This window comes from Ambystoma mexicanum, chromosome 4q, assembly GCF_040938575.1.
Source record: "Ambystoma mexicanum isolate Mex_15411 chromosome 4q, UKY_AmexF1_1, whole genome shotgun sequence".
Taxonomy (NCBI): Eukaryota; Metazoa; Chordata; class Amphibia; order Caudata; family Ambystomatidae; genus Ambystoma; species Ambystoma mexicanum.
This window is the reverse complement of record NC_090928.1, coordinates 453869498-453888476: the sequence shown is the minus strand read 5'-3', so window position 1 is coordinate 453888476 and position 18979 is coordinate 453869498.

The window sequence follows — 18979 nt, the reverse complement described above, 5'->3', positions numbered from 1 at the left end:
GGCCTCATTACAACCCTGGCGGTAGCCGTGCCTGTAAAACAGGCACGGCTGCCACCGGAGTTGCATTTTTTCCGGCGCCCAGAAATGGGCAATTACCGGGTCATTACGGCCTTGCCGGACCAGGTATTTTCCCATTCCTGGATACCAGAAATAAATCTTGCCCTATGGGGCTCAATGGGAATGGGGAAGCCGGATGCACAGGCACCGTTATTAACGATGCCTGTGCATCCAAAATGCTGTGCTCGCGGGTGCCTTTCATTCCGCCAGGTCAGACCAGGTGGAATGAAAGGCACTCGTGAGCACAACTCAGTTTGCCAGTCCGGATACAATGGTACCGGTAAGCTTACCGGTACCATTGTATCCGGACCGGCAAACCCGTAATGAGGCCCATTGTATGGAAATGTGACCCATCATTCCTTCTAGAGATTTATGGTGTGGAAGGAAACCCCTCTTCTGGATATGCAGATGTTTTTTGTTTGTTCTTCCTCATTAGTAGTGTGTTGCATGCCACCATAACGCTGCTTAAAGGCACAGTGATTTTATATAGTAACAGACCGCAACTTAGAAATGTAGGCCTTCATGTTTGTGGTGGGATTAGGTAGACTTGTGAAGGCTTTTATCTCTATTGAGAATCTTTCCATGGTCGTTGGATTCTGGGAAAGCCCAGGATCAAGATGTTCCCCATTTCTGCACCCTTAATTTGACTGAGTCCCTGCCTACACCCTCTCACACCTACCAGTATTGTTAGCAGGCAGGAGTGTTGGCATTTCCTTCTTAACATTTTGGTTGCTGGTAGGTGCTAATTTTATGCATTTAGAGGGTACAGTCTCCGGTACATAGATTGTCAGTTCCGGAACCCAGTTAGTTTTGCTCTATCAATTAAAACATTGTTCCATCTGTTGAACTGTCAATTTCTGTTTCAGAAAGACTTTTACAAAGGGAGAAACAAAGGCCATTTCTGACATGAAATGGTCTCAGCTTCCTTATGATGAAGGATGAGCCAACCCTAAAGCATGGTATCAGAACATGGGGTTGCTGATGCTGTAAAGGACCTGACTGTTTGGAATATAAGGGGTGCACTTGTACAGGCTGTGAGTGGTGACTTCAATCCAGCAACTTCAGCTAACAAAGCCTGCATAGTCTACTTTGCACAAAGGCAGGGTCACTGTGTGAAGAAATGCTTCTTTCTTATTCTACCATGAAGAGCGAAATAAGAATCCAGAAATTGGAGAAGAAGGCAAATTGTTAATGCACGTTCAACTAATCCACAGACATAAGCGCAGAAAGCTAAAGGGCTTTTGCAAATAGCTGACATCTTCAACAACAACCATGGGCAAAGACAATAGGTCTATCTTTGTAAATGTAGAGGGTACCATTTTTGTCTAAAGTCGTCTTTTGACAATAAAGACATACCCTTTTCATTTTCAAAGTAAGATCTATTCAATCTTCCAATTCTTGGTATCATAGAATTGCTACTGAAGATAATTCCAATGACTTCCACTTCATAAGGTAATGCCAAATTGTCAAACTCCCTGTTTGCCGTGCAGCCTTATTTGTGTATTAATTTCTCTGAACAGCATCTACTTATATGAAATGTATGTTATTTCTTCAAAAATATTTCACCTAATGGAGATTTTGCGGAATCCATTTCACTGAAAAACGAAATCAACGTTTTACTTTTTCTACTTTTGTTTTTATATACTGCGCGGGAAGACCCCCAGATACCTCCTCACCTTCCCTAACCTAACTTATAGCCTTACCCCAAACCCAACTATTATGCATTACACATATACTATTTCCCTTATCATTTTCGATGAAATATATTCGGTGAAATGGTATTCGAAGAAATATACGTAACGCTTATATTAGCCAGAAATCAGCCAGGTCGTATTTACATATCTATGACATTCTGTCACTCAGATTGCACACAGCTGCTTTTGTCTTGTAAATTCTTGTATATTTCCACATAAGGTGGACCATCAGAGGTTGAGTAGTGAGAGTTAAGTGGATTATAGCGGTCACACTAACTTTGATATTTTTTCTAAAATAGCATCATATAAACTGAATTGTACCACTGTGAACATATATGTAAAATAAACTAACAAGAAATATCACAAGCTGCTTTAACATAGATGTTGAATGAAACATACTGTCTGCCCCCCAAACTCCACCACAGCAGCTTTGTAAAACCAAACCTCAGGGAAAATATGTTATTACAGTGCAAAGTACTAACCTGTAAGCAAAAAATGTTTTGTACATTGCAACTACAAGACTCATTCACTATAATGACACACAAGGAAAATGCACACTGAATAGAAAAATTATAATAGAAATAACATCATGCAGCTGATTGACATAAGTGGCCTTCTAAATACTGCTGCCAGACTCACAGCTCAAGCAAAACACCCTCTAGAAAGACCTAAAAATGGAGAAAGCATGCACGTTCATCGCTCAGCCACTATGAAGGTCTTTTTACTGACTTCATGGGCGAATGTCTTTACTGAACCAATTCATATTAAGCATTGGCACATTCAACAGTTTAGAATCTTTTTCTGCAGTTTCTCATGCATTTTACATTTACAGGCATGCATTTGTTTTGATCACCTTAGGAACTGCACAACGCAAAGAACATGCAGGCTGGAGGGCAGATCATCATGTGACTATTATTACCTGAGCTTCTAGCCCGCGCTGCCTTATGAAATACTTTTAACATTTAAAATCTGCAACTGATATGCATAAAGACTGTAATGTAAACAGCGCTAAAGCTGGCCACAAAATGCTTTTGATATCTGTACCACCCAAAACAGCATGAACAAAATGAAAAACACACCTTTATCACCTTGATGTCCAACAGAACAGGGTAAACACTAACAATCGGTTTACTACAGGGCAAGAAATTTGAACAGAAGCACTCTGAAATAGAATACAGACTTGCATTCTCTTTAAAACCAGACCATGTGCTGGGGGGCATGGACTTCTTGATAACTGTAGTTTACAGTGAAATAGGAATATGTTACTGTACCAAGTCCCAGCTACCATTTACCAGCTTTGCCAATGCAAGCATTTATGTAAACATGATGCGTATAATTGATATAAGGTAGCTCCAATAACATGATGGGCTCATTTCTTTCATTCATGCCTTAACAGTTACCTCCAGAACAACTGAGGCAGCTGACCCATTCAGTCCTTCCCTGCACACTTCATGCTTAATAACAAAGCTTATGTTCCATTCAAACCTTGAACCGTCCAACCAAGCAAAGCCTCCAGTTACAAAATGTAGAAATAATTCACAGAGATCCATATGCAATCAGAGAGGGTGATTGTTTTACCATAACAGGGTGAAATTCTTATTGATTATATCATGTATGATATTTTAATCGGGCAACATCTAATTTAGGAGAACTTTTCACCCATCCCAAACCAGGCACACATAATTTTCCTTTATTTAATCAAGTTCTTTTTATAAATTTGGGACCCCTAATTTAAAAACATTGATTCCTTGCAGCTTCCCTCCCATTTTGGTACAACAAACAAACAGGGTTGCACAGAAGATATATTTATTAACCAAACAGAAAAAAATTTATTCAGATTACAAATTGTTCATTCATGAAAGGCCAAGGATAAGAAATAATCAACACACTAGTCACTTCCATTTTCAATGCCACAGTTGTGGAAATACAGACCTTAGTAATACACAATTCATGCATTTTATTCACTCTGAGCATGCAGGCACCATGGATTGAGTGCATGAGAGTCCAAGAGGAATCTTTCATTTGTGCAAAATAACACATTAGTTTAGAATATTCCTGTTTGTCCAATTCTCACTACTTCCTCTTTATTCAAACTTCAACCACCCTCCTTACTCAATAGACATGTCAGTATTTCAACAGCATTTTAGACTCAATTGCAACAGACTACTAGACCTTCCTGTATGTTGGTGGATTATAGAAAGGAAAGTATGTTCAACAAGTATGAAGGCTAGATCCTCTTCGTTATGTTTTTATTTAATTATCCTGTAAAAGCATGCCTTTCTCCCTTTCAGTGGCAACTTTAAACAGCGAGAGGATGAGTAGCAAATTATCACCCTCTCCCTTTGGTCTGGAACAACTTAACACTTTATTCATCTAGGTATGCACACAGTGAGATGTCCTATGCTCTTCTGTGCTTCCACAATGCACAGAGAAGGTGTGGGGGGGATCTACACACCATGGACCTAGTCTATCAATTATATATGTTTTACTAGAAGCGCATATACTTTTGAAATGTTCCCTGACTTCTCTGGATGCACACTGAAAGTGTATATTGCTATCCCTCAGTACTAACAAATAACAGGGCCAGGATTTAATCTACTTCCCTTTTTAGGATCTCTCCCCTCAGGATTGCTTCCCCTTTAGCTCATACTCACATGTGAATTTCGTTTGGCTTTATCACAGGCAGATGAGTACCCTCTTAAGGGCTGGTTCAATTCTCCTCCTCTAGGAACAGGTGGGCATCAGTCAGAAAAAATGGGATTAGCTGTCCTCCACGGCCTGTCTGCTATTTCTTCCACTGAAGAAGGCCTGAGGCTTTAACTGCTGCTACCCCTAACAGTCTCTGCTTATAATCCATTAATGGGTCGAAAAGGAGAGCAATCTATTCCTTCTCCTTCCTCTTGTTATCAGTTCTCCTTTTTTGCCATCAGTCAGTGAGTGAGTAAGTAAGTCTATCAGTGTCCCGACCTGAGTGAGTGTGTGTTGAATATTACATAGAACAGTAACTCCACCTTTTTGAGGTGTGTATACTTTCCCCAATCAGATTGGTCAATGTATGTTATTGGACAGTGTTCCAAAAGTGACATCACAGTAGACATACCCCACCGCAGTCATTGGGCATATTAATGAAGGGGCAGTCAATGGGAATACCTTCTACACCAGGTATTCCTCCTATTTAATATGATGTCATCCCAGAGATGTCTTGCATTACATGTTTTCCCATTCTGAAACAGTAAATTCCACCTATGTGACCACTTTAATAATCAGCACCCCAGATTTCTCTCTGTGACACACATTGAATGATACAAATCTCATCATAATAGCACAAATAATTACTAAATTATCGATTTTTCCATTTAACTCACTTCTACATTTAGATTCAAATTATTTTCCCATCTCATAGTGACAGGCTCACCCCTACGAACACTATGAGATATAATTCCCTGGCATATGCCATTTCTTTGCCTCAAAATACAAATGTGCCCTAATTTGCACAGTTAAAACTCACATTAGCAAAACTGGTTTGATAGCCCTAAATAGTCCATCTCAAATTGGGCATTTCTCAAAAAAGAGACTATGGGACTGATTACGAGTTTGGCGGTAGCAATGCCGCTATCTGTGGCATGGCTGCCGCCAAACCGGGCTCCTTTACCGGGTTCCCTGAATGGGGAATTACCGGGCCATTCTGAGTTTGGAGGGCCCGGTAATTCCTCCCTCAGGGAACCCGGGCCCGGACCTTCCCCATTCCCATTGAGCCTCCATAGGGTTCAATGGGAATGGGAGAGGGAGCTAACAACCGGCCCGTTGTCAGCTCGCTCTTCCCCTCGCTGGACCCAGTAATGACACCTGGTTTTACCAGGCATCCTTACCAGGTCCCGCGAGGGGACCTCGTAATCGTGCAGAATGGTGTTAATGGGTCTGCAACCATTAGCGGAACCCGTTAACCCATTCCACACGAGTTGTAATGAGGCCCTATGTTTCTATGAGGTTCTGTTCAAGAATTATGGACAAAATAGTGAATCTGATGTTGCATTTTTTTACGTGCAAAATATCACTTAGCATCTTTGGGTTTTCTTGCTGGTATCTGTTGCCCCTGATGTTAGTACAGAGCAGCAAGATATTTATGAATGGGCCTGAACATGGTAACATCCCTTGTAGTTTGCAGTCCCTGGAGGGTTTACAACTTCTGTCCTGCCCCCTCAGACAGTTCCTGGGTCTGTTAGATTTTCAGAGAAACTTTTTTTTCAGTTATCAATAGTCCTTATTTCAAGAGAGGCCTGGGCAATCAGATTAGGCAGCACACATCTGCAGCACCCTCATTAGTTAATTATCTTACATTCAACATACACAAAATGTCAGCGCAGGTTGGATTTCCATTTCAGCCTCCCCGTGACTGAGTTTCAGGTCTGCCATTACCTGTATGGCACTACCCCCTACACCAGTTCATCTCCGTGAGAAAGCATGGGATCTGTTTTCACATCTCATTTTGGGGGCGGTAGCATGAATAGAACACAGATGTCAATAGTTCAGTTCTGGCTTCCTTTAATGGGGTCCCGTTCACACTTTAAAATTTTATATTTTCCTGTGGCCCCTCATTTGATCTTTCCCCCCAAAACACAGCAGCATAAAATATTTGCTTTTCCTTTCTTTAAACTGCACTTCTCTTTCTCCCCAGATTAAGCAGTTCCCCATTTTAACAAAGGTTTCATGTTATTTTCTGGCACTTGAAATGTTCATCTCAGGCCTTGTCAGTTAGAGTTTTGAGTGGCTGCAAACCATTGCACATTTCATTTGCATGTGTGTTTCCCAACTTCTGTGCACAGCGTGCAGCTTAAATATTGTTTTTAAAATGACCCCTTGCTCTGCATCTTTTCTCATAAATCAGACTTCCCACTAATCCCCCACCCTCTTGATCTTACTACTTGTGGCAGTAAAAGGGGATGGGTGAGCGGGTTGACCTAAATCTTTGGATTTTTTGTTTTGTTTCAGGTCAATCCTAGAGTTTTCTTCTCTGGCGTTGTCACCTTCCACTCGAGGGGTGATAAAAGTCTTCTTTTCCAACGGGATCCTCTTTCCCCCCACCATTGTACTTTTTTGCCCCGGTAGTGAACTCCTTTGCTATTCCACAGCTCCTGAAACAAATTCTTCATTAGTTGTCTACAGAGAAGGGTGCACAGGCAGGATTAATGATACATATGGACACATACTTTTACAGAGGACAATACCTCTTATCATGGAATGTTTACATTACTTATTAATTCATACTAATATCTTCATCCATTCATTCTTTCACACTCTAAGTTGATTAGTTACCCATTAATTTTCCTGATTACTCCTTTTTGTGGTCTTTATAATTCAGTCTTCATAGTTTTCTTCAGGCCTAACTTCAGATGGCTTCTGAATCATTCTCAAAGATAGCCTAAGGTGACAGCTTTTCAATGTATTGATGTGGAGCCATATTTCCTCAACCAGCTCTCCTTTTGGAATACAGATTTTATAGGCGACAGGAGAAATGTTAGGTAAAAACTTCTTCCCCTTGGCTTGGTATCTCTGAACATTATAAAGATAAACCCTGTCACCAACCTAGTACTCTGGTTGTGTTGGCTTGAGGTTATAGTAAGACCTCATTATTTCAGCAGAAGTGTCCAGATTGCTTGGTGCATATGCAAAAGCATGCTGTGGGTGCTTCTGCAAGTTCTCAATGTATTCATGAGTAGTTGAGGCACTTGTCAACATCTGCTCCTGGGTTCGGTAAAGCAGCCATTGAGACAATACCATTTTTCATCTAGTCATCAATTCAAATGGAGACATCTTGGTGGCAGAAGAAGGTGTAGATTGAATGGCCATCAGGACAAGTGCCAATCGAATGTCCCAATTTGGTCCAGAATTGCCCACAAACTTCTTCAAGATACTCACAATTATTTTGTTGTATCTCTCCACACCCCCGATCGATGCTGAGTGGTAGGCAATATGGAGTTTCTTTTTACTCCTAGAATTTCCCACATCTTAGTCATCACCTCACTGGTAAAATGACTGCCTCTGTCAGACTCAATCCTTTGAGGAACACCGAAATGAGAGAACATGTGGTTGATCATCAAAGTGGTGGCTGTCTCTGCCTAACAATTTGGATCAGGAAGGCACTCAATCCACTTTGTGAAGAGGCATGTCACCATCAACATGTATTTGTTTCATCTGGAAGGACGAGTTACTAGTCCCATGAAGTCTACTTGCACATCAGACCATGGTAACGTCATTCCTCTTTTCTATAAAGGAGTTCTGTGTGTGGGAGAACTTGGTTGGAACTGAGCACACATGGAACATCCTTTTAAATATGTGATGAGATCCTGGCCATATGTGGCCAGTAAGCAATGTCTCGCAGTATGTCAAATGTCTTCTGAAATCCCGTATGACCGGCAGTGGCCACATCATGGGCATAGTTCAGCATCAGACTTCGGAAGGAGGAAGGGTCCACCCACTGGTCATTCCCAGATTGGGGTTTCTTCACCAGCAGCCCATCTTGAATCATAAACATATTCTGAAATGTCATCAGAAAGCAGAGGTCTTCATTTCCTTAGTAGTCTAATTCTAACAGAGGAAATCTGATTGGATCTTCTAAATATTTATAGAATTTCCCAATAATAGGATGCTCTTTTTGAGCAGTTATCAAGTCTGCATCAGGAGCATCTCTAATTCACTGAGCAGCTGTACGTTTACCGTCAGGGTGAGTCCATGATCTGGTCACTGCCATGACCTGGATTTCTGCTAGGAGGTGCTGCATATCTATGAATTCCCCTATAGAGTTCCTGTTTTGGCCAATTGATAGGCAAAGTCATTTCCAGTCTTATCAGGATCTTGGAATTACCTTTGATCTTTTTCCAATAGATGGTCATTTCAATAGACATTACTAGATCATCAAAAGTCTGAATCAATCTACCATGTTTTAACGGTTTGTTATTTGCACAAAGCATGCCTGTGTATCTCCAAATAATCAGGAGTTCTACAAACCCATTTTGCACATAATCAGAATCAGTGCTAATCACCAGTTCTGTGAGTTTCTGGTTTATAGCAGTGAGGACAACTTGATAAACTGCCATCTGTTCTGTCACCTGACAACGTCGAGACCTATTTTGTAACCAACAGTGGGTTTGATAAGATCATTTACCCACTTGTTCCCAATGCCAGCACCCAATTCTTTCTCCCCGTCCTTTGTAATATGGTAGGAACACCCATCCGCATTAACTGTGGGTATACCCTGACATGTGCTTTATTCATATACCTCTTGCGAGGACACCAGGTATGCCTCCATGTTGCTATTGATGATATGACTTTTGTCATTGAGACAGTGTTCTTCAGCACAATCATGTAAGTCTGTCAATACTTGGGCTACAGGGCTCTTCTTATTACAGCCATACCTGACCTATACAGGGAAGCCCTGCATTGACAGAAACCAAGATGTGATTCTTGAAGTAGAGACATTCCCAGCACATATTCTATCACTCTGCAGATATTGTAATGGTTGGTGAGAGGTTTCTACTATGATCTGCTCCTCCTGGATAACAGGGCGGTAGTTTTCAATGCCCACACCGTTTCCAGAAGTACTTTTTTGCAATCATTGAATGTTTCATCTACGGGGATAATGTTTTGTTCATGTAGGTGATTACCTTGTTTGCTTTGTCATGTTTTTGGTATAACACCACCATCAAACATGTATCTGAGAAACCAGTCTCTAAGAAATACCCTTTATTCTTGATGGGGTAAGACAAACAAGGAGCTTGTGACAGGCTTATTTTCAATTATTTCACTGCCCCGGATTTTGCTCCCACCCCCCACTCCCACTTTACCCCAGCCTTTGATAAGTGGAACAAGGGATGAGTGATCTCTGCATAATCATCAATGAATTTTCAACTATAATTAATCAATCCAAGGAGACTTTGCAGCTCACGCAGAGTTGTAGGGTTCTTTAATTTGAGTAAGGCCTCTACCTTCTTTTTCTGGGGATTGAGTCACCCCGTCGTATTTTCGTGTACCAGAAAACTCACTCTGATATTGTGCTTTCTGGAAAGATAATTTTCCAACAGCTTTTTTAAACTGGGTAAGAACATAGCTGATTTCTGTCAGATGTTCTTCCACAGTTGTGCTCTTGAACAACAGATCATGCACATGGGCCAAGTTTCCTCTGTTGCTCAGATCAGGCATGGCCTTGTGAAGTAAAAAGTTGAACTCATTTCCTGAGTTGATGTATCCGAAGGGCATACGGGTCTACGTCTATCGTTGCCCCCCAAAGGTAAAGGCAAGCTTATTCTGATCTTCCCTATTCACAGGTAGTGTCCAATAACAATTTGTCAAGGGCTGAGTACACTTTTGATACTGGGATCTGTGCCAGTCCTTGGTCGATGCAGGGAAAAGACCACATTGACATGTGGACCCATCTATTCAATTCCCGCAGGTCAGCACAAAGTCTCCACTGTCCATTGGGTTTTAGGTTCCCCAATATTGGATTATTAAGGGTACTGTGGATAGGAGGAATTATGCCATGGGATTCCAGTTTTCTGATAATCTCAGTGAGTGATTCCATGGACTCAAGAGGCAACCAGTATTGTCTTACAAGCACGAGACTCATTTCAGGGTCTGTTGGTATTGCTGTTGCATGAAAGGTCGTATGCCCACAATCATGAGTCAACTGAGAAGATACTCTGGAAATCCAGCAATACCAGTCTCAGTGGTTGTTGCTGTTCATCGGTTTCACAGGCATCGGCCAGACTGATCTGTTCTTCGATCATCTGGTGGAAAACCAGAAACACCACTGGCGTTGATATTTCAGAAGTATCCTCCAGTTCGGCAGAGAGATCTTTTTTAATGGTATTTACCTGGACAAGAGATTCAATGGATTTGAGATAGTCATTATGAACTCTAAACACTACCTCATATTCCAAGATGTCACAGGTAACATATTCTACCCTGTAAGAGCATGACGAATACACCAAGAAATGTCCCCCACGTAGGGGGTTGATGTTTTCTGGTTGGACACTGTCTGTTTCATCATAACCATTTTTAGGAATTGGACCAACAATTTCATTCACTAAGTCAATATAATAATATTGGGAATCGACCGCTATTCCAATTGAGGAGTCTGCACCCAAAGTAATACTTTGAGGGTCAATGTTATCCACCAATATTCAAATCGTGTTGTAACTTACATGGACTAAGGGTGTTGGATGTAGGGACAATCCTTGTTGTTGTAGGGTATAACTCAAGTTTATGAATGCTTCCTTATTGCAGGGTTTGTCGTCTTTATATTTTGATTGGTATGGTGAATTGTCACACCTGTCCTGAGATAGTAACCTCTCCTTTTGTTTGGACTTCATAGCATAAGGCAACAGTTGAGCTGACATAAATGCTTTCTCAACATTGTCAAAGCTCATTGGGTTACCGCACAGTCCTGACCAAACTTTAGCATTAATCAAATCTAAATTAATTGCAAATCGATGGAAGATATCTCTACTTAGATAAAATTCTTAAGTAACATTGCTAACGATCCAACAATTATGATCAATAGTTTTATTTCCAATCAATATTTTTAACATGTACCTTCTAGGTAGGACATGTTTTCAATTTTGGGTTTCCAGACCAACTTCCCATTTATTTGTCAAATTATAGCAGGGAGTGGTCTGATCTTTTTATAGTCGCTGAAACAATGCTTCGCTTATGAAGCTTTTCCATTGTTTAGACAGACTCTCGGAAGCACAGAATCTTTCCCTCCAATTTGCCGAATGGGGACCAATGAGTGTTTGCCCTTTTTCTGGATATCGGACTAATTACAACAATATTTTCCTGAACTGTTTTCAGGAGCACTTTGAAATTCTTTGGGGTCTGAATAAAGAACTTCAAGGTTTCTCCGTCCAATGTGGAAAACCACGTGTTGTGAGGGAGATTAAGTTTTAGGATTTGGGATGAGGTTCTCTCACTACTCCTTTCTCCTATTAAGATGATGGTGATTTCAGGAACCTGAATATTTTGAAAATTAAATTAAATTTGATTGGGTTGTCATTCAATTAAGTGACAAGTACCATTCAGACTGACATAATTGGCACTTCTTTTACAGTGTGTTTGAGTCCAGAGAACCTGGTGCACGCAATCAATCAGAGGGCACAGCCTCTGAAGGAAACCTTTCCCCAGTAAACAGGGTGTGCCCTCTAGTGCCACAACAATCACTGGATGCTTCAGACGGTGTCACCCAATTTTGATTTACCTAACCGCAATCCCAATGACAGAAATGTCCTTTCCATCAAAATGTTGGCGTTCTCCTAGAAAAGGTTTGAGAGGTATTTTATGGCTCTCCCCTCTTCCCAGGTTGAGTTTCTCAAACATTTGTTTTCAAATCAAGGTCGCCTGTGACCCTGTGTTTACTAGAGCTGATAAATCACACTTGTTATACTCACCTGATATCCCCGGGGGCATCTCGAAGGCTGTGAGATCTGGAACCCTTGATAGGTAGTTGCCCAGTGCTGAATAATGAATCTTAGTTTTTTTTAAGGTGAGCTATCCATCCTGTGTTTCTTGTGCAGGGGCGCTTGACGTTTGTTGGCGAGCTGCCCGAGTTGCTTCACTGGTGCAGTATGCCTTCCTTGGGCCAAGGCCTGCTGTGACCCCGAATCGGCTGGTAGGCAGGTAGCTTTGTTAATTGTAAGTCTTTGTTCTGTTTATAGTGGGAATTCGTTAATGTCTTTATCTCCTTCTTTTCAGGTGCAAAGGTCTTGATGCTGGCGTGCCGGATGGAGAGGCATGTTTTCTAGGTAAGAGAAAGCGCTAAGCGCAGCGCCTTTATTGTCTTTTAAAGCTAACCTGTGTTTTCTTCTTCTTCTCCTCATAGGTCGCTGTGGTGCTTCGAGTGGATGAGCGTGCGATGAAAAACAGGCCCCCGGAATCTGTTAAGGTAAGTACAGCGCTGTGCAGTTGTTTAATATTGAAAGGGAACCTGAATATATCTCTTTTCCTTTGCAGAAGTTGCTGTGGTGCTCCGGATGGAAGCGTGGCTATGGAATTCAGGTAAGAATGATGGAATTCAATGTTTTGGAAGCACACATTCTAATATTGTTTTTCCCTTTCTCGTTATTGCAGGTCGCAATGTTCGCACAGCAGCTGTGGTAGCGGTTCGCCGGAAGTCCTTAATCTAGTACTCAAAGATGAGTGATGTTTCTTCTTCCCTCGTTTTCCACGGATTGCAGCCCAGTTGAGATGCTGAGTGCTGGATGGTGTTTTCTCAGGTAAAACAGAATAATCTTGCTCTTGTTCTTGCAGGATTACAGGAAGATGCTGAAGACCAGGAGCTGGACACGGTGAGCGTCACGCTGCGGGTTGCAGAATAACACGAGGTGTGGTTTATGTAGCCCAGGTAAAGTAGTACCAGGGAAAGTAGTTCCAGGCCATCCACACCCAAAACACTAGACCGCAAAGCTTAGTTCTTAGTACCAGACTGTGTGGGTGCTTCTATGTTGGATTTAAAGTCCCATTTACATAAATGGGACCTAGTTTGAACAGCCTTTCCTTCCTACATATGAGCCTGGTGCCAAAGGCGCCAGGACTGGCTCCAGGAGCCCTTTTGCAGTGGTTTTAAGGCCCTCAGGGTTCTGGTGGGAGCCTGCTTGTGGCACAACTTGTGCCCCCTCACAGTGGTCATGACAGCACTCCCCCCCAAGGCCTCTCTCATGGTATCCTTAATGTCCGGTCTGGGTTTGGTGGGGTTATCCAGGTGAAACCCCTTAATCAGACGTGGTGCATGAATATGTTCACTTGGTTCCGTTCTGTCTTGAAGCCCGTACCCTTTCCAGTCCACTAAATAGTATAGCTTAGATCTGGTATGTTTCGAATCCAGGATGTTTTTAACTTCAAATTCAGGCTCTTCATCAACTAGCACAGGTTGTCACAGGTTTCCCCCCTTCTCACCTGTCTATGTTGTTTGTTGGAGTTCTTCGATGGAGTCTTCTTTCGCACAGTTCGGGTCTTGTATAACCCTCTGTGTAGGTCCTCGGGTTCCAGCGTGCGTTCAGCGTTCCGACTCCTGGGAACGTTCAGATGTCCAGGGAAGTCCGAGGAAAATCCAGGGAAACAGCGAAGAGTGCACACGGAAGACGAGTGCACGGAGATCCGGGATGCAATAGAGGACAAAAAGAGGGGGAATGAAGGAGGAGGAATTTAGGGTAACCGGGAACCAGGAATCAAAGGATAAGCACAAGCGAACTACGGCAGCACACATCTAGCCACGGCAAGCAGTAGCATTGAGACGCGCAGGTCCGCGGGGACGTGTCCGCTTTATAGAACCTAATGCGTACGGCGCGGAAACTGGTAAACAGTGTTCCGCGTTCGGCGGGCATGTTGGGAGTACTGCTGAGTGCAAGCCCCTATGGGTCAGGGACCAGGAAGTCCAGAAAGGACGTGTCTGATGGTTCATGACACAAGTTTTGGTGGTGTTAAGACTCGGGTTCCTGGTTGTACATGTTTTACAAGTGACACATGGAACACCGAATGAATTTGCATGCTTGGTGGTAAGGCTAACTTGACGGCCACCGTATTCGATGGTATAGGGTCCTAGATATCTTGGACGAAAGGTCCGGGTACCATTTATGGGCACATGTTTTGATGCCAACCAGACTTCATCTCCAACTTGGTAATCAGGAGCTTTCTTTCGATGGCGGTTCGAGAATTTTTTTTGTCTGTCTTTGGCTTGCAGTAAATGTTCAGTTGCCCTTTTGAAGGCTTGGGTTATGCTTGTGTGTAGAGTCTTTACCGCTGGCATTTCCAAGGTCGTGGGGGAGTCTAGTTCAGAGGTGCGTGGATGTCTGCCGTATATTGTGTAGAACGGGCTTTGTCCCATGCTGGTGTGCATGGAGTTAAGGTATGCGTATTCCGCTATCCATAACAAGTCTTTCCAATTCTCTTCCACTTGATGCAGCATGCAACATAGATACTGTTCTAATGTCTGGTTTGTTCTTTCTGTTTGTCCATCCGTTTGCGGGTGATATGGCTAGTGGATAATCGAACATCGATTTGTGCTATGGTACAACATTTCCTCCAGAAGTTGGATACAAATTGGCTTCCACGATCTGAGATTAGGACTGAGGGGAAACCATGCAGTTTTATAATCTGTTCAAGAAATTCTTTTGCCAGACCGGTAGCATTAGGAAGTCCTTTGAATGGAATGAAATGTGCCATTTTAAAGAACAGGTCTGCAACCACCAGAATGGTATTAAAACCTTGACAGGGAGGTAGGTCCGTAATAAAATCAAGAGAAAGAGTATGCCAGGGAGCCAGTGGAATATCCAGTGGTTGCAGGAGGCCAGCTGGTTTCTGTTTTTGTGATTATTTTCTGTGCACATATCCCACAGGATAGAACAAATCGAGCAATGTCCTTACGCCAGGTTGGCCACCAATAATTCCGTTTAACCTTGGCTAGAGTCTTAGCAATTCCGGGATGGCCTTCGATCAGGGAATCGTGATAACTAAACATGACCAATTCTTGCAGATCTTTTCTTGGTAGATATAGTTGTTCCCTGAAGTAGGGTAATCCATCCAGGGCCGTGTGATGTTCATTTTGGGAATTCCATTTCTGCAAGATCTCGGGGTTCATTAAGGTTTGAATCTTATCTTGAAGTTCACTCAGAGTCAATGTGGTGGTGAGTCCCAGTAGTTTATCACTTGGGATGATGGCAACAGGGTCCAGGGCACTGTTCGTTTTCTCTTCAACACCCATACGAGACAAGGCATTGGCCTTCCCATTCCGAACTCCCAGTCGGTATGTTATAACGTAATCGTATTCTGCAAAGAATAGAGCCCACCGCAACTGTTGTGACAATTGGGCTTTTGCTGACTTTAGGTATTGAAGGTTTCGGTGATCTGTGATTACTGTGATGGTATGTCTGGCACCTAAAAGATACTGCCACCAGGCTTTGAAGGCTGATTTTATTGCCAACAATTCTTTGTCTGTAATTGCATAGTTAAGTTCTGGTGGTGAGAATTTACATGACCAAAAGGCCACAGGGTCTAATTGGCCTGTCTTTTGATCTCTTTGAGAGAGAAGTGCTCCCATATCTACGCTGGAAGCATCAGTTTCCACTACATAGGGGAGATCAGGGCGAGGATTTCATAAAATTAGCGCAGAGGTGAATCTTTTCTTGAGTTCTTGAAAGGCCTGTTCTGCCTCTTCAGTCCATTGGAATTTTTTGTTGTTTTTCTCAGTAACGATGTGATTGGGTGGACTATCCGTGAGAAATCTGGAATAAATCGGGGATAAAAATTTGCAAAGTCAAGCATGCTTTGGGTTCCTTTAAGTGAAGAAGGTGATGGCCAATTAAGGATGCCATCTACTTTGTGTAAATCCATCTTGACTCCCTTTGGCGAGAGAACAAAACCGAGGAACTCAACTTCGGTGACAGGGAAGGAGCATTTCTCAAGTTTACCGTACAGTTTGTGCTGGCAAAGTTTTGCAAGGACTGAGCGAACATGTTCCACATGATCCCTTTCAGAGGGGGAATACACCAGGATGTCGTCAATATAGACCAGGGCACAGACATCGATTAATTCCCGTAATACATCATTCATGAAGTATTGGAACGCTGCGGGAGCGTTGCACAGCCCGAAAGGCATTACCTGACATTCGTACAGGGCATACTTCGTGCGAAACGCGGTTTTCCATTCATCCCCTTTCTTAACACGTACAATGTGGTATGCTCCTCTGAGGTCTAGTTTGGTGTAGATTTGGGCATCATTTACTTGGTCCAACAGTTCCGGGATAAGGGGAAAAGGGTAGCATTTTTTTTACTGTGATTTGATTAAGTAAGCAGTAATCAATGCAAGTCCTCAAATCTCCTTCCTTCTTGGGTACGAAGAATAAGGGAAAGGATGCTGATGACTTTGACGGGTGGATAAACCCATTAGCCAGGTATTGAACCAGATAGGACTTCAAGTGGAGATTTTCGGTTTCCGTAAGTGCATAAATTCGACCACAAGAAACCTGTGCACCAGGTATCAGGTCAATCTGACAGTCATAGGGCCTATGTGGCAGTAATTTGTTAGCCTGTTCCTTCTGAAAAACATCTTGTTAATCCTGATATTCCTTTGGTAAGGTGTCCATTGGTTCCGCGATCACTGATGCTATTCCTTAAACAGATTTCAGGTTTGGCTGTGGTATAGATTTCGGATAGCAAGCGTGGGCGCATTTGTCGGAAAAGGTCAGTCTGTTTGCACACCAGTCTATGTGGGGATTGTGAGTTACTAACCATGGCATCCCTAACATCAACCGGAACTGAGGAGCTTTGATGAGGTCAAACGTGATTGCTTCTTGATGTCCATCCTGACACAGAAGGGTTAATTCTGTTGTGCATTGGGTTACTGGTCCCGAAGCAATTTCTTTACCGTCAACAGTAATTACCTTTTCAGTTGTTGGTTTTGTGCATAAGAGAAGACCCATTTCTGTTGCCAGATCTCGATTTATGTAATTACCAACTGCTCCGCTGTCTATATATGCCTGTATGGCATGCATCCGTGACGGTCGTTGGTGATTGATCAAGGTTACTGGTAGGGTGAAATGTGAGGTCTGTGACTCATCCTTCTCGCTCGACAAGCAGACCTCTATGCTTGACGGGCCTGGTAGTTTTCTGATTCCTTTCCATCATCTTCTTTCTCTGTAGCGCCTACCACCTTCCTTGGAGGTTTCACTGGCCATTCTTTGAGGTAGTGACATGATTTACTGTAGTATAGCCATAACTGTAGCTCCCCCCTCTTGTCTCTTTCACCCTTGGTTAAAGGGGGTCATACTCCTCCAATCTGCATGGGTTCTGTGGTATTTTCTGATGGACGTTGAACATTATCTTTTGAACGTATGTACATGGCACGATTTTCGAGTCTACTTCGGTCTGTTCTTCGATCCTGTAATCTGTGGTCCAACTGAACTACTAGGTTGATAAACTCTGCACAGTCTTTAGGTGGGTCTACCACCTGAGCAAGGACATCCTTCAGGTCTCCTCGTAGGCCCTGATGAAACAATGTGGTTCTTTCATCTTCTGGCACCCCACTTCTAAAACCAGTCTATTAAAGGTAGCAATATAAGTCAGCAAATCTTGATTCCCTTGGCGGAGGGACAGGAGTTCGTTATCAAGAGCTTGTCCATGCAAGTGTTGAGCAAATAACTTTTCCATCTCCTATTGAAAACCCATGAAGTTCTGCAGTAATGGTCATCCCGGCACACTAAAGGTACCGACCAGTCTGCGGCACTTCCACTCAAATATGATAACACGAAGGCCACCCTTGCCTGGTCATTTGGGAAAGCCCCAGGCCTACAAAGAAATTGGAGGTGGCACTGGTTCATGAATGTTGCGTACCTTCTGGGGTCTCCATTAAATGGTTCTGGTGGTGCCAGGGGTACTGCTCCTGACAACGTTATCTGTCCTGGACTGACTGATGATGGTGTAGTGACGGTTGGGCGAATCCAGGCAATGGAGCCTGCCCCGCCTGTGTTTGTAGTAGCTGTTTGCTTAGTTCATCAGTACGGTCTTTTGTGACTATTAACTCTCGTCTTAAGGCATTGGTTTCCTGCCGGGCTGCGTGTACCTCGGCGCATCGTTGTCCCAAAAGCTGGGCTAACTAATCAGTTTCAGATGTCTCCATGACGCCCAGGTGGATAAGGTTTAAAGGCTTTGTGTTCTGTTACGCTCACCAGATATCCCCGGGGGCGTCTGGAAGGCTCTGAGATCTGGAACCCTGGATGTGTAGTTGCCCAGTGCTGAATGATGAATCTTAGTTATTTTTAGTGTGAGCTATCCGTCCTGCGTTTCTTGTGCAGGGGTGCTTGACATTTGTTGGCGAGCTGCCCGAGTTGCTTCACTGGTGCAGTACGCCTTCCCTGGGCCAAGGCCTGCTGTGACCCTGAATCTCCTGGTAGGCAGGTAGGTTTGTTAATTGTAAGTCTTTGTTCTGTTTATGGTGGGAATTAGTTAATGTCTTTATCTCCTTCTTTTCAGGAGCGAAGGTCTTGATGCTGGTGTGCCGGATGTAGAGGCACGTTTTCTAGGTAAGAGAAAGCGCGAAGCGCAGTGCCTTTATTGTCTTTTAAAGCTAACTTGTGTTTTCTTCTGTTTCTCCTCACAGGCCGCTGTGGTGCTGCGAGTGGATGAGAGCGCGATGAAAAACAGGCCCCGGAATCCATTAAGGTAAGTACAGCGCTGTACGGTTGTTTA